Source organism: Bos indicus, chromosome 8, assembly GCF_029378745.1.
Source record: "Bos indicus isolate NIAB-ARS_2022 breed Sahiwal x Tharparkar chromosome 8, NIAB-ARS_B.indTharparkar_mat_pri_1.0, whole genome shotgun sequence".
In the NCBI taxonomy this organism is placed as follows: domain Eukaryota; kingdom Metazoa; phylum Chordata; class Mammalia; order Artiodactyla; family Bovidae; genus Bos; species Bos indicus.
In genome coordinates this window covers 58,923,275-58,950,651 of record NC_091767.1, presented here as the reverse complement: position 1 = coordinate 58,950,651, position 27,377 = coordinate 58,923,275, and the positions used below count along the sequence as shown (strand labels likewise).

General features: G+C 40.8%; 1 long non-coding RNA gene across 1 annotated transcript in view; it reads left to right on the top strand.

The window, feature by feature from the left end:
• Positions 1-4,008: 4,008 nt before the first annotated feature.
• LOC139184559 (uncharacterized) overlaps positions 4,009-27,377 on the top strand; it is an 89,984-nt gene continuing 66,615 nt past the window's right edge. The window contains exons 1-2 of the long non-coding RNA XR_011568092.1: positions 4,009-4,254; positions 4,436-4,521. This is a non-coding gene — a long non-coding RNA (uncharacterized lncRNA). The remainder of the gene's footprint in view (positions 4,255-4,435; positions 4,522-27,377) is intronic.

The window sequence follows — 27,377 nt, the reverse complement described above, 5'->3', positions numbered from 1 at the left end:
CATTTTAATGAGAAATAGTACAAAACTCCCTCCAGAAGGAACTAGTTCTTACTTTGCTGTCCCCAACTGCTCATTTTTGTCCTTGAGTTGGTGGATGCTGACAGGGATGCAGGGGTCAAGAAGCAACAGTTAGAACCAGACATGGAAAAATGGACTGGTTCCAAATTGGGAAAGGAGTACGACAAGGTTGTATATTGTCACCTTGCTTATTTAACTTATATGCAGAGTACATCATGTGAAATGCCAGGCTGGATGAAGCACAAGCTGGAATTCAGATTACTGGGAGTAATATCAATAACCTCAGATATGCAGATGGCACCACCCTTATGGCAGAAAGTGAAGAGGAACTAAAGAGTCTCTTGATGAAAGTGAAAGAGGAGAGTGAAAAAGCTGGCTTAAAATCAACATTCAGAAAACTTAAGCTCGTGGCAGCTGGTCCCATAACTTCATGGCAAATAGATGGGGAAACAGTGAGAAACTTTATTTTCTTGGTCTCCAAAATCACTGCAGATGGTGACTGCAGCCATGGAATTAAAAGACGCTTGCTCCTTGGAAAAGCTATGACAAACCTGGATAGCATATTAAAAAGCAGAGACATTATCTTGCCAACAAAGGTTCTAGTCAAAGCTGTGGTTTTTCCAGCGGTCATGTATGGATGTGAGAGTTGGACCATAAAGAAAGTTGAGTGCTGAAGAATTGATGCTTTTGAAGTGTGGTGTTGGAGAAGATTCTTGAGAGTCCCTTGGACAGCAAGGAGATCAAACCAGTACATCCTAAAGGAAATCAGTCCTGAAGATTCATTGGAAGGACTAATGTTGAAGCTGAAACTCCCATACTTTGGCCATCTGATGTGAAGAACTGACTCATTGGAAAAGACCCTGATGCTGGGAAGGATTGAAGGCAGGAGTAGGGGATGACAGAAGATGAGATGGTTGGGTGGCATCACCCACTCTATTGACTGAGTTTGAGCTAGCTCCAGGAGATGGTTGAAGGACAGGGAAGCCTGGTGTGCTGCAGTCCATGGGGTCGCAAAGAGTTGGACATGACTGAGCAGCTGAAGTGAACTGACTGAACAGGGATGCAGTTAGAGAGGCATAGGGATGCCCAGAATGTTGTAAGAGGTATGAGTCCTAAAATGTCTATGCTCAGATTCCTGGGATGGGGCATTTCTCAGGTCCCAGGAGCTTGGCAGACACTGGTTTTAAGTTGCATCTTTTGTCAGGCTCTGAAGACCAGTAGTATTAGCCACCCCTGGGAGCTTTTCTGGGAGAAGGCAATGGCAACCCACTCTAGAACTCTTGCCTGGAAAATCCCATGGACGGAGGAGCCTGGTAGGCTGCAGTCCATGGGGTCGCTAAGAGTTGGATACGACTGAGCGACTTCACTTTCACTTTTCACTTTCATGCATGCAGAAGGAAATGGCAACCCACTCCAGTGTTCTTGCCTGGAGCATCCCAGGGATGGGGGAGCCCAGTGGGCTGCCGTCTATGGGGTCGCACAGAGTCGGACACGACTGAAGTGACTTAGCAGCAGCAGCAGCAGCAGCAGCAACAGCAGGGAGCTTTTCTAGGCATGCAGGCTTTAGGTCCTGCCACAGACCTACTGAAGCATCTTTGGAGATTTGTGTGTTAAACTCTCCTGAGGAAATGAGAAATGAGGGTGTGGTATGTGACCACACTTGGCTGGGAGTTGCTTTTCAAAAGGTAGAAAAGCCCTAGAAAGAGAATGTGGAACTGAGGTAGGAAAGATAAATCATGCGCTTCAGATTTTGCAGAGGGTTGCCTCTGGTTACTTGAAATCTGTATTCATGATTGGATTTACCATGAAGATAAGAAATTTATATTTCCAAGTATATTGTGTAATATTTTGTGAATGTGTTCTTCAGAGACAAATGCACATAGAGAAAAGGACAGAGAGTTGGTGTACAGCTTGCCTAGTCTTTCCAGATGGAAAGATTTGCATACTTGCATACTCAGCACCCAGATCAGGAAACAGCATGTTACTAGAAGCCCCCATGCTCCCTTCCCATCACTATAGCCCTTCTCTGTCCCCGTGCACAAGCTCTTGCCTGTTCTTTTTCTTACTACATGGGTTTGGCTTCTAGCATTCAAAACTGTTGCTTGTGAACTTTTGTAGATCTTTCATTTCCATTGCTATAGATATTCATTGGGTGAAGATACCACAATTCATTTATCCATTTTACTGTTCATGGCCATTTGGGTACTTGGTACTTTGTGGTTGTTGCATATAGTGCTGCCATGGGCAGTCCATCATACATCTTTTGGTAAACATATGGAGTCACTCGATGCCTTGCTTTTAATAACTGTTAAAATAACTTCAGCTTTCCTTGTATACTTAGGGTCATCATTATGAAGCTGAGTTTCATCCTGGGCTGTGGTATAGTGATATCCCCAGGATTTGTGGGGATGGTAGTTCAGCTTGGCTTTTTGAGTTCTTGTGTGCATTTTCATTTGTGTTCTTGCTGTCAGGCTACTGTGTTACAATTTATGATGGTCAATCCTTCTTTCCTTCCTGGGTACCTGAAAACTCAGAAAGCAAAATGATCAGGTATACTAGAATTGTATTTTAATCCCTGTTATTCCTGTGCCAAGGAGGGATATCTCACAGGCTGCTGTTCATTCTTTCTTGATTTTCAGTCTGCTTTTGGATTCTTCATGGTACCAAATACATGAATTTCAGATGACTGGAGTACTGCCGTCATTTTGAAATCATTATTATTATTTTTAACCATTTTATTCCTTTTCCATTTTGATGTATATTTTAACTCCTTTCCCTCTTTTGTTCATTTTGAAAGTTCGCCAAAGTAGACACTGTAGTTCTAAATTACCTTTATAGAAATCATGCCATTTCAAAAGGTCAACACGAAACATGGATTTATAGTATCACTAATACATGTGAGAAGTAGTTGTCTGGCCAAGAGTGGGCATAGTATTATGCTGATATGAAGCCACAAGAGTCTGGCAAGATTCGGGCTTGCTTCTGTGTCTTGGGCCCTCAGTGCAATGGTTGGTCACTGAAATTATTTTTAATGCTTTTTTTTTTTTTCTGAGTCTTGAGAAAATGCTACAGAAACTATACGTGGAGGGAAACACATACTACCACTTTGTGGGTTCTCCTTGTCCATTCAAGATTACTGTACTAACTTTATTACAGCTCCTTCTTTAGCACCACTTGCTTTTAAAGAAACCACTCTGCATTTATTTCTGTTTTGATTAGTAGCTTTTAAACCAGTTGTACTGCCCCAGAAGGATGTTATCCACACAGGTGAGAGAGGGCAACTCATACCTCAGGGACCCAGAACTGGAAACCACGGAAGAATAAAGGATTGGGATGAAAAATGTAAACTGAGATAAATGTAAATACACAGTTGATTGAAATTGCCTTTTCCTTATCTGATGAACCAGTGAATTAAGTGATGAATCAATTAAGACTGACTTAAAAAAATAATTTCATTAATCAATAGCTGGGTCTTCATTGCTGTGCAGGCTTTTCTCTAGTTGTGGAGAGGGGGGGCTACTCTTTGTTGCAATGCACAGGCTTCTCATTGTGGTGGCTTCTTTTGTTGAGGAGCTTGGGCTCTAGGGTGTGGCACGTGGGTTCAGTGGTTGTGGCTCCCAGGCTCTAGAGCACATGGGTGCGTGGGCTTAGTTGCTCCACAGCATGTGGGATCTTCCTGGACCAGGGAGCAAACCAATGTCTCCTGCATCAGCAGGTGGATTTTTCTTTTTACCACTGAGCCACCTGGGAAGCCCAAGACTGACTTTTCTTTTCTTAGCTTTCCTGAGGTTTGAGGTCAGATTACTTCAGGACATAGTGTTTGCAAATCTGAAGATTGTGTGCTGTTTTAGTGAGGTGTAGCTCTGGGAGCTTAAAAGTGGACTAGTTTTCAGGGCAACTGATCCTGGTATAATGTGAAAAAGTCAGGTCTTAATAGGATTTTTGGCTACTTTCTTTTTAAAATAACATTTCAGAAAATCACCCTTCGGTTCTTCAGAAAATCAAATGAAAAAGTAATTAAACTTTCCTGCAGGTTTCTGGGGAAGCAGTGAAGTGCAAAGTTGATGAGCAGTGAAGTGTAACTCAGGAAACTTCTACCTTGTGGAAAATATTAATACACCCCAGGCATCACTGAATGAGACCAAGACACTCTCAAAGGGTTTTAACCATTGAAATGTCAAAATTGAAGATATCAACAGCATTTTGTTTTAAAGAAGAAATGTGTTCAAGAAAACTGTAAGAAAATTTCTTTTTTTTTAATTTTAGTTTGATATTTTTTTGGTCTCTCTTTGCATTAAACAGAAAGACTGGAAAACTATCTCTATAGGAGACTTGGCATCAGCCTTAGTTTGACACAATATGTTTCTCACCTACATAGTTTTGAAGAATTTATTTTAAAAAAATCTTTTTCTTTCAGGAAAAATGCAAAGCTGAGGAAGCCCTCAGTGACCTGTATAAAACAGAACTGACATATCTACAGTGATGATAAAGAAACTCAAAAAGGTAGGTACAGGGCAGCTGGACTCTGAGGATATTTCAGTGTGTATGAATTATTAGCAACCTAAAACATATGTAATCATATTGAAGCAGTGGATGGATCAGATTTCAGAATCAAATTGGACTCCCTGGCAAGAAAAAAAATTTAAAGGCCTCTAATTTCTTTTTCTGTTTCTAAGGGAAGACTACCATTTAAAAAAAAGTATTTATTTTTAATTGAAGGATGATTGCTTTATAATATTGTGTTGGTTTCTGTCATACATCAACATGAATCAGCCATAGGCAAACATATATCCCCTCCCTCTTGAACCTCCCTCCCACCCTATCTCACCCTTCTAGGTTGTCACAGAGCCCCAGTTTGAGTTCCCCGACTCATACAGCAAATTCTCAATGGCTATCTATTTTATATATGGTAATGTATATATTTCCATGATACTCTCCATTTGTCCCACTCTCTCCTTCTGCACCATGTCTACGAGTCTGTTCTCTATGTCTGCATCTCCATTGCTGCCCTGCAAATAGGTTCATCAGTATCATCTTTCTAGATTTCATGCATATGTGTTAATATACAATATTTATTTTTCACTTTCTGACTTACTTCACTCTGTATAATAGGTTCTAGATTCATCCACCTCATTAGCACTGACTCAAATTCATTCCTTTTTATGGCTGAGTAATAATCCATTTTATACACACACACACACACACACACACACACACACACACACACGCCATGGCTTATATATGCATCTGTTGATGGACATCTAGGTTGCTTCCATGTCCTAGCTATTATAGATAGTGCTGCAATGAACATTGGGGTACCAGCCTACCTTTTGCATAGGTGTGATAGAAACCTATATGCAGGTCAGGAAGCAACAGTTAGAACTGGACATGGAACAACAGACTGGTTCCAAATAGGAAAAGGAGTACGTCAAGGCTGTATATTGTCACCCTGCTTATTTAACTTCTATGCAGAGTACATCACGACAAACGCAGGGCTGGAAGAATCACAAGCTGGAATCAAGATTGCTAGGAGAAATATCAATAACCTCAGATATGCAGATGACACCACCCTTATGGCAGAAAGTGAAGAGGAACTAAAACGCCTCTTGATGAAAGTGAAAGAGGAGAGTGAAAAAGTAGGCTTAAAGCTCAACATTCAGAAAACTAAGATCATGGCATCTGGTCCCATCACTTCATGGGAAATAGATGGGGAAACAGTGGAAACAGTGTCAGACTTTATTTTTTGGGCTCCAAAATCACTGCAGATGGTGATTGCATCCATGAAATTAAAAGATTCTTACTCCTTGGAAGGAAAGTTATGACCAACCTAGAGAGCATATTGAAAAGCAGAGACATTACTTTGCCAACAAGGGTCCGTCTAGTCAAGGCTATGGTTTTTCCAGTAGTCATGTATGGATGTGAGAGTTGGACTGTGAAGAAAGCTGAGTGCCGAAGAACTGATGCTTTTGAACTGTGGTGCTGGAGAAGACTCTTGAGAGTCCCTTGGACTGCAAGGAGATCCAACCAGTCCATTCTAAAGGAGATCAGTCCTGGGTATTCTTTGGAAGGAATGATGCTAAAGCTGAAACTCCAATACTCTGGCCACCTCATGCGAAAAATTGACTCATTGGAAAAGACTCTGATGCTGGGAGGGATTGGGGACAGGAGGAGAAGGGGATGCTAGAGGATGAGATGGCTGGATGGCATCTCTGACTCGATGGACGTGAGTTTGAATGAACTCCAGGAGATGGTGATGGACAGGGAGGCCTGGCTTGCTGCGATTCATGGGGTCGCAAAGAGTCGGACATGACTGAGCGACTGAACTGAACTGAACTGAATTGAATAGATATTTCTGAACCCTTGAACAGTTGTCCATCAGACCTCAGTTTTCTTTTATTGTCTTTACCAACCAACTACCCTTAGGCCCTAGGTGTCCAGTGGATTGTCTGCTCATGACAGCAGGGACACCGTCTTTCCTAGTCATGTAGCCCTACACCCAGCTTACTGCGAGGTACATGTATTCAGTGAATATTTATTAAATGAAAAGAATATTTCTTTTCCCTGTGAAAGTTCCAGATCTAGAGGATCCCTGATCAGCAAGAAGTGGGAGAGAACCTGTTGAAGTGAAAGCAAAAGCGTGATTGGTTTTGGCCTTTGCTCTGTTTGGTTTCTCATGAGTAGGTTGGTTTCATTCTGCTGTGCTGGTAGATGTTTACCAACAGGCTCTGCAGAGAGGGAGAAAGGAAGGAGGAATTTGTAGTATTTGACAATTTCCATGGAATAATTACTCCACCATTTCTGATTTCAAGCTACCAAGCTGACATCACTGAATGTAGAGTTGGGGAAGAGATGCTTAAAATAAATAGGCTGTCACTTGCTGGTACACATTGGCTCTGGCACAGAACTGGATTCACTTTCTGCATGTGGATTTTCTCTATAACTAATGGAAATATCTCAGCTAAAATGAAAATGGGTGCTTAAAAAATAATCATCCCTGAAAGTGGCATTGTAAAATTTGGGTACCTCACTTTGCTTTCCCAGTTGTTCATAATATAATCTTTAGTGCTCTTTCCAGTGTTCATACTGAATGAGTTTTGACAATTAAGTACATTTTGTGGGCTATTGCCATCTAAACCTCTGGAATTTTAAAAAATTCTTCCCAGTATCCTCCTTGGAAAATTATCAATGTCAACCTTATATCTGATTTCCAGAGGTCATTAGACTATACATACTATGCTTTTATTACAGAATTTGAACCAATTCTTTGCTTTATGCTAGAGTCACTGGTGCTCCTAGACACTTTTTACTTATTTCAACATCATCCCAAATCTTTAGACTAAGAGAATGTTTGCAAGAGAACACAGAATTTCTTGCCTTGATACAGCATATGATGAAGACCATATAGGCACTTAACAGTAAGAGTCAGGGGTGACAAGACCAGAGTCCTTATTAAGACTATGCTAATTTTTGCCTGTAACATGTGAGACAGTTGTTTTCATCATTCTGTTTGTTAATGTCTCATCTGTAAAAAGGGATTAATAATAAACTGTCCTATCTTACCATAATTGACATTTTATTGACTGTAGTTAATTATGCTGTTTTTCATAATTAAAAAAATAAAATTCTCAAACTTTCCCTGAGGAAGGTACAAATTTTCCTCTTTTATAGCTGAAGACAGAGTTACATGTTTAATAACTTGTTCAAAGTCCCTCAGCTAATGAGCAATGGGTTGTCTTTCTCTTTACACAATTAGTGCTTTCTTGCTTGTTCCTGACTTCCTGCCTGCCTGATAGGTTGTGCGAGAGTCAAAGATGATTCATGTGAGAGCCTCTTATTGGCTGTAAAGTACTATACAGATTCCTGTCTAACTAGGCAAATAGATCTGTTTAGCTCAAGGTGTCTCCTTGAAAGATCATCTTCCTCAGAGCTCTGTGCGTGAAGCTGTGACCTTGATTACTAGGCGCATGGGGCATAGATGTTCAAAGAGAAGCCTTAGCTTTCCTTTGGGGAATCATTCAGTTATTTTTTAAAAAGACAAACAATGTTTTGCTGCTTTTGAAATCAGTCAGTTCAGTCACTCAGTCATGTCCGACTCTTTGTGACCTCATGGACTGCAGCATGCCAGGCTTCCCTGTGTGCCACCAACTCCCAGTGCTTGCTCAAACTCATGCCCATTGAGTCGGTGATGCCATCCAACCATCTCATCCTCTGTTGGCCCCTTCTTCTCCTGCCTTCAGTCTTCTCAAACTCATGTCCATTGAGTCGGTGATGCCATCCAACCATCTCATTCTCTGTCGGCCCCTTCTTCTCCTGCCTTCAATCTTTCCCAGCATCAGGGTCTTTTCTAATGAGTCAGTTCTTCACATCAGGTGGCCAAAGTATTGGAGCTTCAGCTTCAGTACTTCCAATGAATATTCAGGACTGATTTCCTTTAGGATTGACTGGTTTGATCTCCTTGCAGTTCAAGGGACTCTCAAGAATCTTCTCCCAACACCACATTTTAAAAGCATCAATTCTTGTGGAATCAGCTCTGGCTTATCTGCTCTTCTATAGAGTAAGAGCAGGTATGGGCTGGAGAGGCAGTGTGCCTTACTATACAATTTGAGTCTCTATTTTCAACACTCCTTCTCACTTTCTGGGGTTCTACATGACCATTTGTTTCTTCTTTGCTCTACAGCAGAACCTTCCACACACATCTTTTGGATCTCCTTTTCCCCAACCCTCCTCCCTTTGTTAGCACATTGCCATCCAGTTTCCTTTTTCTAGCAATGTGTTAGGTCACTTGACTGCTGATGGACTCCTCTCCCATTCTTTTAAATTTTATTGGTTTATTTCCTTTGGAATTCCATATTAATGATCTCACAAGGGAAAGAAGACAAATTCATGTGTTCTATCCACCACACTGAACTGGAAGCCTCCAATGATTTCTTCTTCCTTTTTAAAGAAACAAACTTAAAAGCTTTTGAATAGCAAAGGAAACCACACACAAAACAAAAAGGCAACCTACTGAATGAGAGAAAATATTTGGAAATGGTATAACTTATAAGGGGTGGCTCTAGTGGTAAAGAACCCACCTGCCAATTCAGGAGATGTAAGAGATGTGGGTTCAGTCCCTGGGTTGAAAAGATTCCCTGGAGAAGGGCATGGCAACCCACTCCAGTATTCTTGCCTAGAGAATCCCATGGACAGAGGAGCCTAGCAGGCTACAGTCCATAGGGTTGCAGAGAGTTAGGCACCACTGGAGTGACTTAGCATGCGTAAGGGGTTAATATTCAATGTATATAAACAGCTCATTTAACTCAACATCAAAAAAACAAACAACCTGATAAAAAATGGGTAAAGAACTGAATAGACATTTTTACAAAGAATAAATGTAGATGGCCATTCGGCACATGAAAAGGTACTCAACATTACTAATCATCAGGGAAATGCAAGTCAAAACCACAGTGAGCTATCTCCTCACACCTGTCAGAATGGCTGTCATCAAAAATACCACAAATAAAAAATGTTAGGATCTAGAGAAAAGGGACCCCTGATATACTATTGGTGGGAATGTAAATATATATAGAATGGAAAATTACTCAGCCATAAAAAGAATGAAATTTTGCCATTTGCAGTAACATGGATGGACTTGGAGGACATTATGCTAAGTGAAATAAGTCAGACAGAGAAAGACAAAATCTATATGATATCACTTATATGTGAAATCCCAAAAATACAAGAAACTAGTGGACGTAACAAAAAAGAAGCAGACTCACTGATATAGAGAACAAACTAGTGGCTACCCATGGGGAGAGGGGAGGGAGGAGGGGCAATATAGGGGCAGGATTAAAAGGTGCAAACTGCTGGTTATAAAATAAGCTACAAGGATATATTGTACAACATGGAGAATATAGCCAATATTTACAATAACTGTAAATGGAAAGTGAACGTCACTCAGTTGTGTCCAACTCTTTGCAGCTGTATAGTCCACGGAATTCTCCAGGCCAGAATACTGGAGTGGGTAGCCTTTCCCTTCTCCAGGGGATCTTCCCAACCCAGGGATCGAACCCAGGTCTCCTGCATTGCAGGCAGATTCTTTACCAACTGAGCTATGAAGGAAGCCACTATAAATGAAGTATAACCTTTAAAAATTGTGAGTCATTATATTGTATACCTATCATTTATATAATATATATCAGTTCAGTTCAGTTCAGTCACTCAGTCATGTCCAACTCTTTGTGACCCCATGAATCACAGCACTCCAGGCCTCCTTGTCCATCACCAACTCCCAGAGTTCACTCAGACTCACGTCCATCGAGTCAGTGATGCCATCCAGCCATCTCATCCTCTGTCGTCCCCTTCTCCTCCTGCCCCCAATCCCTCCCAGCATCAGAGTCTTTTCCAATGAGTCAACTCTTCGCATGAGGTGGCCTAAGTACTGGAGTTTCAGCTTTAGCATCATTCCTTCCAAAGAAACCCCAGGGCTGATCTCCTTCAGAATGGACTGGTTGGATCTCCTTGCAGTCCAAGGGACTCTCAAGAGTCTTTTCCAACACCACAGTTCAAAGCATCAATTCTTCAGCGCTCAGCCTTCTTCACAGTCCAACTCTCACATCCATACATGACCACAGGAAAAACCATAGCCTTGACTAGACGAACCTTTGTTGGCAAAGTAATGTCTCTGCTTTTCAATATGCTATCTAGGTTGGTCATAACTTTCCTTCCAAGGAGTAAGCGTCTTTTAATTTCATGGCTGCAGTCACCATCTGCGGTGATTTTGGAGCCCCCCCCAAAAATAAAGTCTGACACTGTTTCCACTGCTACAATAAAATTTTAAAAAACTTAAAAGCATCTTGTAAGTTTAATTTTATTTCTTTTGTGGACTTACTGGGTTTTAACTTGTATGTTTGTTTTAGTTTTGTGCTTTTTCTAAGAACGCTAGCAAAAATATAACTTATTTTATGTTTTTATGTATTTAATTATAATGAAAGTACTCTTTGGGCAGATAAGAATAGTTTACTTTTAAAAGGGTATTTATATAATTTGAGTTTGAGAAAATCTGATCTATAGCTATATTATTAATTTAGATTCTATATATTAATAGAGTTGATTTTTCAATTCAGGATTTTTTCTCCTTCATTCCCTATCAAAAATATGAATAGATTAAAAAAAATAAAATTCTGACTAGTAATGACATGGAGCTGAATTTGTACTATATTGTAGTAGAATGACTTCCTTAGGTTTCTTACAGATTGATCTAAAATCAGTTTCAGAAAGAGAGTTTCATAAATGATGAGACTAACAGAAAAAATGTACAGAAACTTGCACACATGGAGTTAGCTAGGTAGATTGAGAGATGATATGAAATTCCTGTTCCGGGATGAAGACTTTAAAATTGAGCAGTATATTTAGAGAGAGTTTGGTGGTTACATTACCCTTTTAGTTAATTTTAAACATTAGCTAATGGCACCAAAATACTTTTGACTTAGATTTATACGGCTTATATTTAAGATTACCCTCTTTTATTTTTTAGCTTATTTTTACTTTATTACTTTGTAAAAAATGTATTTTATGTTGGAGTATAGTTGATTGACAATGTTGTGTTAGTTTCAGGTGTACAGCACAGGGATTCAGTTATACATATATGGGTACCTGTTCTTTTTCAAATTCTTTTCCCATTTAGGTTATTACAGAATATTAAGCAGAGTTCTCTGTGCTGTACAGTAGGTCCTTTTTGTATATCTGTTTTTTTTCCTTTGACTCTGAATTTAATAAGTATAAAAATAATCCATGGGAAGAATAACTGAAATGAAACAAAATATCAAAACATTGTTTCCAGAGCTTCCTGAAGTAAAATATTTCCTTTTTTTTAATATAAATTTATTTATTTTAATAGGAGGCTAATTACTTTACAATATTGCATTCGTTTTGTCATACATCAACATGAATCTGCCACGGGTGTACACATGTTCCCCATCCTAAACCCCCTCCCACCTCCCTCCCCATACCATCCCTCTGGGTCATCCCAGTGCACCAGCCCCAAGCATCCTGTATCATGCATCGAACCTGGACTGTATATCTGTTTTAAATGCAGCAGTATGTACATACCAATCCGAAACTCCCAGTCTATCCCTCCCCTCCATCCTTACCCCTCCCTGGTAGCCATAAATTCATTCCCTAAGTCAATGAGTCTGGAGATTATCATGTCAAGTGAAGGAAGTCACACAGAGAAAGACAAATATCATTTGATACCACTTATGTGTGGATTCTAAAAGAAAAGATACCAATGAACTAATTTACCCTCTCTTCTCTAATAACACCCATGTCTTACTATTATATCTGGAGACCTGTGTACCCCGCCTCTTTCTGATGACGTCATGTATGCCAGCTGATTAGGATGGTGCCCAGTGTGTACTGGGGACTAAATAAGTTGTAGCCATTGTTTTTATTTCAATATAAACTTAATTATGGGAATCAAATGGAAAAGCAAAAGTAAATTTAAAAAATGCAGTTTCTTTGATTCTTTTATTCTCCTCTTTGATGTTAACTTCTCTCTCACTTATAAAATGTTAGAATTTCCCAACTCTAGAAGTTAGGAGTTCCAGCCTCTGCGTGAGGCACCTCCCTGTTAAGTCTCTCCCTTAGGAGTCTTCCACACACGTCACCACTTAGTGGCAGAAAACTCATCTCAGATGTCAAACCATTCCAGAGCCTCATTTCTAATTGCCTGCTGTTCTTACCATGTTGATTAGAGATGTGACTCCCAGAAAGGTTCAGTTGACCCTTATTTTGTCTTGTGCAGCCTGAGGCAGTGTATTCTTTCTGTGTCAGCTCTTCAGGTATTTGGAGAGAGAAACCATTACAATTTAAACTCAGTGCACTGACCTGAGGGCTTTAAGTATCATGTCATCAGTTGAGTTTCTTATCCAGGTTCTCGGCATCCCTTTTCAGTAGAAATAATATCCAGAAATGGATAGCTGTTCAGAATATGGTCTGATCACATTAGAGGAGAAAGGTTCATATGTTCTGTGTGCCTTTTTCTTACACAATTTGAGATTGCATTTATGTCCTGGACATTCTAATTCTTTTTGTATCAGGAAATAAAGAAGGTAATTAAAAAAAATAGTTTATTTTATTAATTGCTTGATTTAAATGTCTTTATCTTAATTGATTGTTGCATAGAATGAACTGATATTGCTCTGAGCATTTTATTTCCCCTGATGCTTAACCATGGAATACACTGTGGCTCTTGGCAAGAATGAAAATGTCAGTCTTCTTGATTCCCTTGCTGTCTGATTTCACTGCTGTGTTGTCTTCAACATTGCTGGCCTTCAGGTACAAAGGTCCTCTCCTTTGTCACCAGGTCATTCTGTCTCCCTGCATGGGTGAGGACTGTGGCTCTCTGGCCCTCTGGGATCCCATGCAGAGGATGAATTGTGACGTTGACACCCTGCCCAAAAACTGCTTTGACAGTAGGCTGTCTACCCTGAGAGACTACAATGAGTAGGACTCAGAGGTGGAGTACCAGCACCAGAGGGGATTCCAGAGATCACAGGGTTTGCAGGAGAGTTTTGAAGGTGATTTTGAGACACAGACATAAGCCCTTAAATCACTGCTTACCTAGGTTCCATCTTCAGTAGAAAAGCATGTATCATCCTGTTTGACCTTTATCTGTCATGGGCATTGTTTTAAAGGTTATACATATGAAACACAGGAGTGTGTTTTTCTCTACCAAGTTAGGGAAAACTCACGGGTTTCCTTTTGGGGCCATTTTGTTCCATAACATCATTGACTGTAGATTCAGGTACATATATTTCTTCTTTTTACTTTGTGATATATATGTGTAATGAAAGACTGTTTTATAATAGCTGACTAAAAATTAGAAAAAAAAAAAGCTTCCTGAATATAAGGGATGAAGAGATGTATGGATCAGAAGGTGCAGCTTCCATCCTGGGTTGGAAGCCCTGGGATCTGCCAGTGAAGACAGCGCTGTTAGCTCTTCAAGAAAGCTCATCTTAGCTCTTTCATCACAGGTAGTTGGTTTTGCAGGCACTTGTATTCATGAACACTTAATTTTTGAGCCACATAACTTACTAGGAAGAAAGCTGACACTACCTTTGTCATCCATGGTGGCTTTCTTTCCCTAAACGGATGGTGGATGATAACCACAAATGCTGTGGTTCACAGAAGCCTCACAAGATTGTGCTGGCTGGGGCTGCTGCAGTGGGGAAGCCAAGTTTCCTCATGAGACTTTGCAAGGATGACTTTGAGGAAATACAGGTGCCACCCTGGGTACGGTTCCTTTTTCAGTGAATAATGGGAAGAAGACCTTCTTTAGCTTGATTCTGTTTTCTATAGGGATTATATACACACATACACAGGTCTTGCTTTTTCTTTCTGTATGATACATGGGCTTCCCAGGTGGCTTAGGTGGTAAAGAATCCACCTGCAATGCAGGAGACCTGGGTTCGACACCTGGGTTGGGAAGATCCCCTGGAGGAGGGCATGGCAACCCACTCCAGTACTCTTGCCTGGAGAATCCCACGGACAGAGGAGCCTGGCGGACTACAGTCCATGGGGTCACAAAGAGTTGTACATGACTGAGGGACTAAGCACAGCATGCATGCATACACCGGTCTTGCTTTTTCTCTTGGTATGATACATGTGTATATAAGTAGGGGCGTGTGTATAGAATAGTCCTCCTCTGTTCTGGCTAAGGCCTAAATTGGGGAAAGGAAGACTGACAAATAACTTAGATATATATTTACCCAGTGAGATCAACCAAACCAAATTTAGAGCCCGAGATGACAGATTCGCTTATGCAGCAGCACTCCCTGAGTCTTCCTGTGAGTCATGTGCTGTTGTAGGACTGTGGATGCACAATAAACAAAGTTGGCTAAATCCTAGGCTGAAAGGAACTTACATCCCAAAGGAGGGAATTGGATGAAAAGCAAATTAAAAAAATAAAGTTTGGGAGAGGTATAGTTCTACACAGGGTGCCTAAGGAAAGACTTTGTGATCAGGTGTCATCTTTTCTTGGTAATGTTATCTTACTGATGCCCAGTTTGCCATTATGGTCAAAACTGTAGCTGCATGTATGTTCCTTCCACTTCTTTACAATGGGGTATATGAGTAATACCTCTCAGAACCAGGAAAAAGTACTGTCTTGACTTCCCAAATTTGCATAATCTGAAAAAGGCATTGAAAATATGCAAATTATCATTTATTTTTTCTCATCTAAAGAGTTCTTATTTTGATAACCAGAAATGTTAGAACAGATTGATTATCCTCTTCACAACGGGTATTTTTGTAAATTTGTGGTTCCCTGTTATATCCTTCAAGATACCAAAGTTGAAAGTTCATTTCAATTTAATTCGTGAAAAGATACTGGTTCAGTTGCTAGAGAGCATGGCATATATACGTATCATATACATGTACATATATACATAGAATATTCTTGCATATATACATTTATATGTATACACATAGACATGTTTATGTGCATGTACACACACAGATATAACTGAGTCCATCTAATAACATGGACAAATAGAACATGGATTTTCCTTTTATCTGTAGATTAACTCCTTCCCTAGGTCAGCCAGCCTGCAGATGTGTGTCTGTGTGTACATGTGTGATCTGACATATAGTTTGTGAAGGTCACTCTTCTTGAAAGCCAGGTTCATTCCTCTCTACTTCACTGAACTTTGACTTATTGGCCCTTGTCTAATCCAAAGAGAGCTTGAAAGTGAAAACCAATGGAATAGTTTTTTAGAAACTGATTTCCAAATGAAAACTCTTATTATAGAAGAACCATATTGCAATGCTGGGATACCACTGCGCAGGATAGGCAAGATGCTTTGAGTTCTGTTGAGACAGACGAACCATTTAAAAAATGTATGTGGTTGACCATGAACCTATGGGCATCTTATCTTTGACAAAGGCGGCAAGAACACATTATGGAGAAAAAACAGTCTCTTCAATGAGTGGTGCTGGAAAAACTGGACAGCTACGTGTTAAAGATTGAAATTAGGATGCTTCCTAACACCATACACACAAAAAACTCAAAATGGATTAAATACCCAATGTAAGGCCAGAAACTATAAAACTCTTAGAGGAAAGCATAGGCAGAACACTCTTTGACATGAATTTCAGCAAGATCCTTTTTCACCTACCTCCTAGAATAATGAAAATAAAAATAAAGACATGGGGCCTAACTGAACTTAAAAGCTTTTGCACAGCAAAGGAAACTAAACAAGATAAAAAAGAACTCTCAGAATGGAAGAAAAGAATTTCAAATGAAGCAAGTGATAAAGGATTAATCTCCAAAATATACAAGCAGCTCATGCAGCTCAATATCAGAAAAACTAACAACCCAATTAAAAATTGGGCAGAAGACCTAACAGACAATTCTTTAAAGAAATAATACAGATGGCCAATAAACACATGAAAAGATGCTCAACATCGCTCATTATTAGAGACATGCAAATCAGAATTGTAATGAGGTATCACCTCACCACCGGTCAGAATGGCTATCATCAAAAAATCCACAAACAATAAATGCTGGAGTGGATGCTGGAGAGGGTGTGGAAAAAAGGGACCTCTTGTACTATTGGCGGGAATAGGTAATTGATGCAGCCATGATGGAGAACAATATGGAGATTCCTTAAAAACGCTAGGAACAAAACCACCATGTGACCCAGCTGTCCCATTACTGGCATATACCCTGAGAAAACCGCAATTCTAAAAGACACATGTACCCCAATGTTCACTGTAGCACTATTTACAATAGCTAGGACATGGAAGCCACCTAGATATTCATCAACAGATGAATGGATAAAGAAATCATGGTACACGTATACACAATGGACTATTACTCAGCCATGGACAGGAATGAATTGGAGTCAGTTTTAGTGAGGTGGATGAACCTAGTGCCTATTATACAGAGTAAAATAAGTCAGAGAAAAACTAATATTGTGTATTAACACATATATATGGGATCTAGAAATGTGGCACTGATGAATCAATGTGCAGGGCAGTAATAGAGATGCAGACATAGAGCAAAGACTTGTGGACACAGTGGGGGAAGGAGAGGGTAGGACAAACTGAGAAAGTAGCATTGAAACATAAACATTACCATATGTGAAACAGATAGCCAGTGGAAATTTGCTATATGATGCAGGAAGCTTAATGTCATGCTCTGTGACAACCTAGAGGGGTGGGATGATGGGGTGGGAGGGAGGTTCGAAAGGGAGGGGACACACACACACACACACACACACACACGCTTGTGGCTCGTTCACATTGTTGTATGACAGAAACCAACACAACATTCTAAAGCAATTATCCTCCAATTAAAAAAAATACATGTGGTTGACATGGCCCTGTTTAAGATCCTGTGACATGCTGCACTAGGTTTAGTTAGGAAATGTGGGTGGAGGTATGTCCTTCCTCTGGTGACGCCCCCCGCCCCGTCCCATACTCTGTGCATGTGCCCTGTGATTTTCCACATGGTTAGTTCTTCCCCCCACCCACAATACTCCCTACCCACCACCCCCTAAATAATCTGTCTCTGATGTGCATCTCATTCCATCTTTCTCTGTGTCCCACATATGGGATCTGGTAGCTTGCTGCTGCTGCTAAGTCGCTTCAGTCGTCTCTGATTCTGTGCGACCCTATAGACGGAAGCCCACCAGGCTCCTCTGTCCATGGAATTCTCCAGGCAAGAACACTGGTGTGGGTTGCCATTTCCTTCTCCAATGCATGAAAGTGAAAAGTGAAAGTGAAGTCGCTCAGTCATGTCCGACTCTTAGCAACCCCATGGACTGCAGCCTACCAGGCTTCTCCGTCCATGGGATTTTTCCAGGCAAGAGTACTGGAGTGGGGTGCCATTGCCTTCTCCAGCTTGTTGCTGAGGCTGAAAGTTTTTTAAAAATTGTGCTTTCAGCCTTGTTCTAGTTATGCTTTGGGGTTTGTATATATTCTTGGAATTATTTGGTGGAGAGAATGATGGCTCTTCTAAATCAGTAGCCCAGATTCTTATCCTGTTCCCTTTCACCAGGTTACTCTAGGCCTTAGGGATGGCTGTTCAACAATAATAGGCTGCCATTAGATTCTTCTCAATCAGGGCTTATTTTAGAAGATGAGAAAAAAAAAAGTGAGCATAAAAGAGATGAAGAATGAGGCAGCACCAAACTGATTGATTAGAACTGTTACATAATGAGATTTTCTGTTTTCCAGATTCATAAGTATTGCCAAGTCTTACTTCAGAAGTGCAGATGGTGTTTTGCTGGTGTATGATGTTATGTGTGAGAAAATCTCTCTTAATGTACAAGAATGGGTAGATATGATTGAGGTGAGAAATCAAACAGAGAAGCAAAAAAGTTACACTGGAGAGTTACAGGCTGTCCTGGAGAATGCTATTTTTTTCCTTTGTCAAAATGAACTTGATTCCAAGCCACTGATCCAGACTATCAAAAAGAATTGGGTGTGAGAAGCAGGGTTCCCAGGGGCATCTGGCCATATTGACCTCTGCCTTAGTAGCTGGGGAAGTTCCCACAGAGCCAAGGACGCTACTAAAGTGAGCTTCTGGGGAAAAAAAAAAATAACTTCTTAATTTCCTTATAGATAAAATCAGAATCCCATTGGCAGTAAGCAAAAATTCAGGCAGCCCAAGAAGGAGCAGCACCTCTCACAAACAAGGGGGCAGTGGGGCTGAGTGTGGAGTGTGATTGGAGGTGTAATAGGGGCTTCCACATGTGCTGGAAGCATAGATGAAAAGCTCCCTGGGTGTGAGCTTGTGCCAGGTCCAGATTCCATAACAGCCATGTTTTCAATTTTATTCTTTGAGGTAGTGATTTGGGTGATTTACACATCCCAAGGTACCACTGAAATACCTTTGGTATTTTAAGGATATGTGGGTGACTATCTGTGCTTTCTTTTGCTCTGGTAAGATGGTGTCTTTCATCTGAGAGGCTTTCATATCCTTTGGTTTCATGGTAAATATTTTTTTTAAAGTAGGAAATGATTTTGACCACAGTTAGTGTGCTACCAACAGTCATTAATCACTATAAAACTAGAGTTCAAGCCATGGTTCATCATACTCTCTTGGGAAAAAAACCAAACCCCGTGGCTAATACAATTTTTCAAGTAAGTCTATTGTCTGTAATTTTTTAACAGGCATTAAGTGAAGAGGTGGCTGAACGGAGAACTGATTGCTATCTGATCTCAAGTTAGCCTCTAGATTCTTCAGTTGGTCCTGTTTCATACCCTGTGAAACACTGGAATGAGTATTCTTTTTAACTAAAGAAGTAAGAAATGACTGGTTCAGGGACTTACCTGGCAGTCCAGTGGTTAAGACTGTGCTTCCACTGCAGGGGGCGCTGGTTCAATCCCTGGTCAGGGAACTAAGATCCCAAATGCTGAGATATGGCCAATTAAAAAAAAAAAAAAAAAGGAAAGCAAAGACTGGTTGAAATTAACGATAAGATTCAGGCAATAATAATGCATGTTGTTCAACTGAAATATGACTTAAAATGATTGTAAATACAATGAAAGTGTGTTGACTTTTATATTGTATTTTATTTCACATAATTTTCCCCATGTTGTGTTCATCTCTGTAACTTGTATGAGAAAGAAAGTAAGAAATATAATGCTATTCTCACTTTTTATGAGAAACCTGAGGCATAGAAAGTGTATGACACTTGTTTTTGGTTATTGAAAGGTTAGGGGTGGAAGGGGGAATTTGACCTCCTGATTCAATACTGGTTGCTCCTTTGATTAAACATGAATATGCAGAAGATTAAGAAAAAAACAGATTTTGCTATCAAGAAAGGATCTCCAAGGTCGTTAGTGTGTAGCTGAGAGGGATCTGCCCGAGGGGATAGAAGACCTTCCTGGGATAGACGAGTGAGTTCAGAGAACCCAGTGAGAATGGATAACTCTTGCTCACTCATACCCACAGATATATAAGCTTTATAGCAAAACCTTTTATTGCTGAAACTGTTGGTTCATTTTAAGACTTTAGATTATATTCAAGGAAAGGAGGCACAGAAGACAGGGTCAGCCCCTGGGTTGAAATAGCCCTGAGTGACCAGCTGTCATGGCCTGTACCAGGAGCCCCACTGCCATAATTTGCTAAATAAGCATCTACATGTGATGTGACCTTTTTAGCTATTTGTATTACCTTTCATATAGTCTGAAAAGGAAGAAAACTGTATTCAAAATGAATTCTTGAATTTGTTATGGAGAAAAAATTAGATGCCACTTGGCATTTGACTTTCACTAATCACGATGAAACTTTGCCATGGCTTAAATTTTCTGATTTGAGGCAGTTGTACTGGGATGATTTGTATGGTCACTATAAGTGGGTAGAAACTCATGGTGAGATCGTTGGGATAGGCCAGAGGATTGAGAAGCTGTCGAATGTTAGTGGTGAATGGACCCTCTGAATTAATAATTAATACACTTTGATTGAAAACAACCAAGTTATAAAATCTTACAATAAAATTAAGGCCATTTACTTACCTGTCATGAATAATTTATTGTTTGAATATTTATGTGAGATATCTTTCTGACTTTTACATCTTTAAAAATATTTTTGGGATACCTGTTTTGTGCATGTACTGGGCTAGTGCTCGCAGTATATCCACTAACAAAGCAAGGAGCCCTACCCTTATGGAGCTTATGCTCCAGTGTGGGAGACATAACACAGGGCAAACATAAGTAAAATACATAGAATGATAGAAAGTGATCAATGTTATAGAAACAAAAAGAGGGAAAGGTGACAGGCCTCATAGTGAGGCAGTGGGCTAAAGACAGTGTAGCCCCTGACGGGTAGCCGTACCAGAAGGTGACATTTGAGTCAGGACTTGGAGGAGGTGCCAGGATTTATTTTACCTGTATGCCTGTGGGAAGTCATTTAGACGCACAGACTTTTGGCTCACTTAAGTGAATGTTTGACTCATGGCTTCCATGTGATGCCCCCTTGGATCTTGAGTGGTTCCCCACCAAATGCAATTACTTAAAACATTAATGGGTAGGGGATCTAGTTTTGGGGGAGGCCATTCATTTCCTTCTCCCCTTTGCTTTTACTTCACTCTGGTGCCTTCCATTGGAGGAAAATGGTCTGAAGAGAAAGGAAGTCGAATATAGTTTCATTGCTTTTGAGGCTTATTTTTTGATGCTGTCTCAGGTGTGGCACCAGAGTAGATGAGCACTTGGATGCCTTTTGGCACCACAAAGAGTCATTCCCCACATCTCAGTCAGGGCTGCTGCCTCTCTTGTTCAGACACCAGAAACCTATTTTTCTAGTCAGGTTGTCCTCTGTTCTCATCCCGCTTGCTGAGCGGAGAATGTGCCCTTACTGACGCCTTAATTTTACACATAGGGAAATGGAGGCAGAAACAGGAAGACCCCTGCCTGATTTCACACAGCCAGTGAGCCGCGAGGTGGTGGGAGGGGCGGGGTCTCCAGCTTAACTCCGCCTCTCACATTTTCCCGCTGTGCTGCCGGCTCCTCTGTGCATGCCAGGGCTGAGGGACAGAGTGCAGTGCTGATTTGGGAGCATTATCCTGAGAATCTGTAGCTTTGAATGATTGCTCATTGACTCCTCACAAGGAGAAAGTTGACCTTTAGGGCCTTTGTATTTTGCTTTTGTTATAAACCAGATAACAGCAAGTGTGGAACTTTCAAACTCCAATTTTGCCCCATCATAGGGAATTCTTGTGTGTTTTGTATCTGGAATAATGAAGTTGACTCATAATCACCACTATTTGGAGTGAAAATTGTTCAAAATTATGTGGGTGCTGCAGCCAAATAAAATTTTGTGGGCACGCCTCTTGAGTTTGTATTGTTTGTGCAGTGGCAGGGGTGATAGAGTCAGTTTAGACCCTGGTCCTGGCCTTACAAGGTCTTATTTAACTCACCTGGCAGTGGGAAAAAGTTGGGCTCCTTTTACAGATAGTTTGAGGTTTGAAGATATTGTCTATAAATCAAGTGGCACATAAAGGGCTTTTGGAAATGGTAGCTGTTGTCATCATCATCCTGGTAACTTATGAAATGTTCGACATGTGCACAGTTTTTTTCTTCTCTTTGAGGTAAGATGTAGCCCATGAGAGGATTCCTCTGTGTTGGCATGAAACAAGGCTGATCTTCATGATGCTGCTGAAGCAGAGGGACAAAAATGTGTCCCAGTATACCTTGGAGAAAAACTGGCTGTGATAAGAGAGAGAGTGGGTCCAAACTGGAAGGGGTCTTTCACTGTTGTCTAACTTTACTGAAGAGGTTGTTTGACAAACCTCCACTCTGTTTGTTGGGTCTTTTGTCCTTATACAGGCAGTACTCCCAGTGGCCCCCTTCTGCCCCGTGAAGGTAAGTAATTGCACCAAGAATTAAATCCCTTGTAGAGATAAAACCATCACATGATCTTTTCCCCCTGCTGAGTATCAATGACAAAGAGGAGGCAAAATTATCCCATCTTCCTCCTCGCTCTTCCCGTTTCTGAAATTCTTTTCTTGCCCTGGAATCCAGGTAAAGGAAAAATAATGGGTATCCTATCTGGAAAAGATGGGTTTGATTCTGGAAGATCTCTGTGCCAGGGGGCAGTAGATGGTGCAGTGTATCATCTTGGTAAAGAGGTGAAGAGAGTTGGAAAACTTGTTCTTTTCTCCAGGATTCGTACTCAGTTGGAACAGTATACAATTATTTTTGGTTATGTGTTTGTATTGAAGTTGAATACCATTTCTGTCCCCATTATTACTGTGAGCAGTGTTTATTCTCTTGTTATTATTATGTCACTGTGTCAGAATGCTACGTGGGTCTCTTATGACTTGTCCTACCTGAACAAGGTACGTATAGTCAAAGCTATAAACCATAGTAGTCATGTACAGATGTGAGAGCTGGACCATAAAGAAGACTGAGTGCTGAAGAATTGAGGCTTTCAAATTATGGTGCTGGAGAAGACTCTTGAGAGTCTCTTGGACAGCAAGGAGATCAAACCAGTCAATCCTAAAAGAAATCAACCCTGAATATTGATTGGAAAGACTGATGCTGAAGCTCCAATACTTTGGCCACCTGATTGAAGAGCCGACTCATTGGAAAAGACTCTGTTGCTGGGAAAGATTGAAGACAGGAGGAGAAGGGGACAACAGAGGATGAGATGGTTGGATGGTATTGCTGACTCAGTGGACATGAGTTTGAGCAAACTCTGGGAGATGGTGAAGGACAGGGAAGCCTGGTGTGCTGCAGCCCATGGGGTCACAAAGAGTTGGACACGACTGAGCAACTGAACAACAACCTGAACAAGGAACCAGATGGGTCAAATAAGAAGTTCATAATATAGCATCTGACCTGATGTGATCACTGATGTCTGTCCTCACCACCATGAAAAGACCGCTTTGTGGTATATACCCATGAACTTTAAAAGGAAGTTCTGAGTTCACTATTTTAAGTTGGAATTATTCCTTGTTTTAAGCTTTAGAACTGTGAACCTGATATAATAAGAATCAAAAACTAGGCAATGAAATACAGAACAGATTCATTCAGCACATATTTAATTGTATCCACCACATGAAAAGCACTTCAGTGTGATCTGAACAGAGGGTAAAGAATAAAGCAGACTGTCCTTGCCCTCACATGGTTTGCTCTCAGGGGCAGACAGATATTAAACTCATATAATGCACATGTCCCCCTAGAGATCTTGTAATTCCTGGCTACATGCCAGTTTTATTCCCTAACCACAATTTTTCAGATTTGGTTATTATGCATCTCTTGACCTCCACCCTCTTGCATCTTCAAAGGGGTCTCTATTTAACCCCATAGCATATTGATTGTGAAACTTAGCAGCACTACCCATTCTACTAGAAATACATTCGTTTCAGTTTTTTAAGGTTCTCTATGGATTTGGGGGCTCATGGATAGAGGTTTCATAGTAGTCTGTCCCTGTTACCTGGTTCTTCCCTCTTTCCCTGCTCCAGAGCACCTACCACACCCTCCCCATCTCCCACACTGGACTGTGTAGCCACACCCGGCCCCACAACACACCCAGTTCTTCTTTCCTAAGGGAAATTATCTCCAGCTGATTCAACAAAAACACACATGAATAACTTTGTCAGTTACAGTTGTGCTGGGAAAATACATAAGTCAAGATGTTTAATAATAGGAAAATCTAATATCAGCTTTTCAGAGTTAGAAAACACTGAACTTCAAGAGAGGATTACCTAAAAATCTAGAAGGTAGGTAAAAGCCTGGTAAAGGGGGTTATGGGGGCAGGGAATAACCTAGATAGTGGGGACAGCAGGTACAAAGGTCCTGAGGTGGCAGGGAATTTGGAGCACTGGGGCGATGGGGGACAGCCAGGGTAACTTGAGCCTTGTGAGTGAGGGGGAGAGGTGGCAGATAAAACTGGAAGGTTGGCTGGGGCCACATACAAGTGAGGCCTTATCAGCTGAGTAAGCATTTCAACATTACTTGAGCGGGATGGGGGAAGCATTAAAGGGTTTGAAGCAGGAGAATAGTATGATGGATGATCGTGTGCATAACCCCTGGGGGAGGTTGAAATATGGTGGACCGGACAGCAGCAACATAGGCTGCTGAATCTTGATAGAAAACGATGATAGGGATGATAGGGTGAAGGGGGAGGTTGTGTTAGCTTCTGGCCACGAGAAGATGTACTTTTGAAGGACATTTAATTCCTCAGTGCTTCCCTTAAGCTATCATTTTTCTCTCTCTCAAATTATTGGTAGAGAACACTTGGTAGCCTGGGTGACTCTTAGAAGTAAGAAGCTTAAATCACGAAATTTTGTACTATAGGGTCTTTTTTTTTTTTTGATACAAATAAAAATCTAGTTAGGAGTTGTTCCTGGAATAACTAGGCTCAAACCTTTTTTTTTTTTTTTTTAAGTAAAAAATTGAATCCGATTTCTTAAGTGTTTGTTTTACCAAACCCAACAGGAGAATATTTTTATTTTCTTTTATTAGTTTTAAAAGCTAACATTCCAGGAAACCTAATCAAAGCCTTCACTTAATGGTGTGTGTGTGTATGTGTATTTATAGATCTGTGGGGCATTATTTTGTAAAACAGCCTAAAAGATGGTTTGAATATAGTGGGAGTTTGGTAAAGTTTTACCTTGTATTTAGAAAACTGGATGCAAGATAGAATTTTCGCTTAGCTGTTGCATGTGCCAAGATTCTTGACCCTAACATGAGTCTGCACCAGAAAACACTGTCTAGTCTTTCAGTAGTAGTTGGAGAAACAATTAAATGTAGTTTTTATAAAAACTGGTGGTGCTGCTTGTTCACTGTGGACTCTGGCAAAATATGATACCTTTGCTGCCAAACAGAGCAGGTGCATCTGAGAAATCGTTGACATTTCTGCAAATGTCATCACAAAGCTAATAGTTGATGTGTATGAATCAATTCCAGGAGCTAGATTTTAAACACAAGAGACTACTATGAATATAACTGTCTATTATGACATTTTCCAAGATAAAGGGAGGAAAAAACTCAATAAAGCAAATTGTATATCATGCCAGTTGGAAGCACTTTGTTTAAATTATTACTCAGGTAATTATTAAGCTAAGGCAATGGTGTTAATAATAAATAACATTTTAGGATGTGGATTAGAATGAAAATTGCATCATTGAGGAATTTGGATTTAACTATACTTTAATCCTTGCAGTATTCTTAAGAAAGAACAGTGTTGTTGTTTTTTTAATAGCAGTGTTTTATGTTGGATTTATTTCTTCTGTACAGTTTTCTGTCACAAATGAAAAGATGAGTCTTTGCTGGTCTAAAAGAATTAAATATAAAAAAAATGTGCATTAACAAAATCTAGGCTAATGATCTTTTTGTTTTTGTTCGGTTGCTAAGTTGTGTCCGACTCTTTGTGACCTCATGGACTGCAGCACTCCGGGCTCCTCTGTCCTTCACTATCTCCCAGAGTTTGCTCAAATTCATGTCCATTGAGTCAGTGGTACTATCTAACCATCTCATCCTCTTCCAGCCCCTTCTCCTCCTGCCCTCAATCTTTCCCAGCATCAGGGTCTTTTCCAGTGAGTCAGCTCTTCCTATCAGGAGGCCAAAGTATTGGAACTTGAGAATCAGTACTTCCATCAAATATTCAGGGTTGATTTCCTTTAGGATTGACTGGTTTGATCTCCTTGCAGTCCAAGGGACTCTCAAGAGTCTTATCCAGCACTACAATTTGACAGCATTGATTCTTTGTCACTCAGCCTTATTTACGGTCCAACTCTCACATCCGTGCATAGTGATCTTTAGTTGCTGACAAAGCAAAAATGTAACTTTAGGCATGTAGTTCTTCCCCTGATTATTTCTGAGATTCTGGTTTCATCAGAATCTTAACTTTAGTAGAATAAGGGGCTCAGTGCTACCTTGGCCTCAAGCTGGGGTTGCTGAATTGCTGCCCCTACTGAGCAGGAAAGGATGCTGCAGGTCAGGCCCTATGGGTGGCCCTTGGCTTCTGCCCAGCATGTTGGAGGAGTGTGGTGTCAGGAGGTTCAAAGTCCAGTCTAAAGTCTACCCTGAACACTTGTGCAATTTTGACTAAGTCTCTTAGTCTTTTTTCAGTTCAGTTCAGTTCAGTCGCTCAGTCGTGTCTGACTCTTTGTGACCCCATGAATCGCAGCACGCCAGGCCTCCCTGTCCATCACCAACTCCCGGAGTTCACCCAGACTCACGTCCATTGAGTCAGTGATGCCATCCAGCCATCTCATCCTCTGTCGTCCCCTTCTCCTCCTGCCCCCAATCCCTCCTAGCATCAGAGTCTTTTCCAATGAGTCAACTCTTCACATGAGGTGGCCAAAGTACTGGAGTTTCAGCTTTAGCATCATTCCTTCGGTATCTCTGAACTTTGGCCACCTCATGCGAAGAGTTGACTCACTGGAAAAGGCTCTGATGCTTGGAGGGATTGGGGGCAGGAGGAAAAGGGGACGACAGAGGATGAGATGGCTGGATGACATCACTGACTCAATGGACATGAGTTTGAGTGAACTCCAGGAGTTGGCGATGGACAGGGAGGCCTGGCGTGCTGCAATTCATGGGGTTGCAAAGAGTCGGACACGACTGAACGACTGAACTGAACTGAACTGAATCTGTACAGTGAGGGAAGGGGCTGAAGAAGATGGTGCCTAAGGCCCTTTCTAGTTCTGATGGTGTATGCTTCTGTATGTTTAACAGCCTGGACTCCACTGAATAACATAATCGCTATTTAACACTGAGTTGTCTTGTGGAATCATATTACAGTTAAATGACTCCAGATTGCCATTGTCATACCCAGAGTGCAGGATCAATCCTCTTTATTATATCATAAAGATAGGAGAGCTGGAGGCTGTCTATGCCCTTCCCTCACCTGCTCCTGT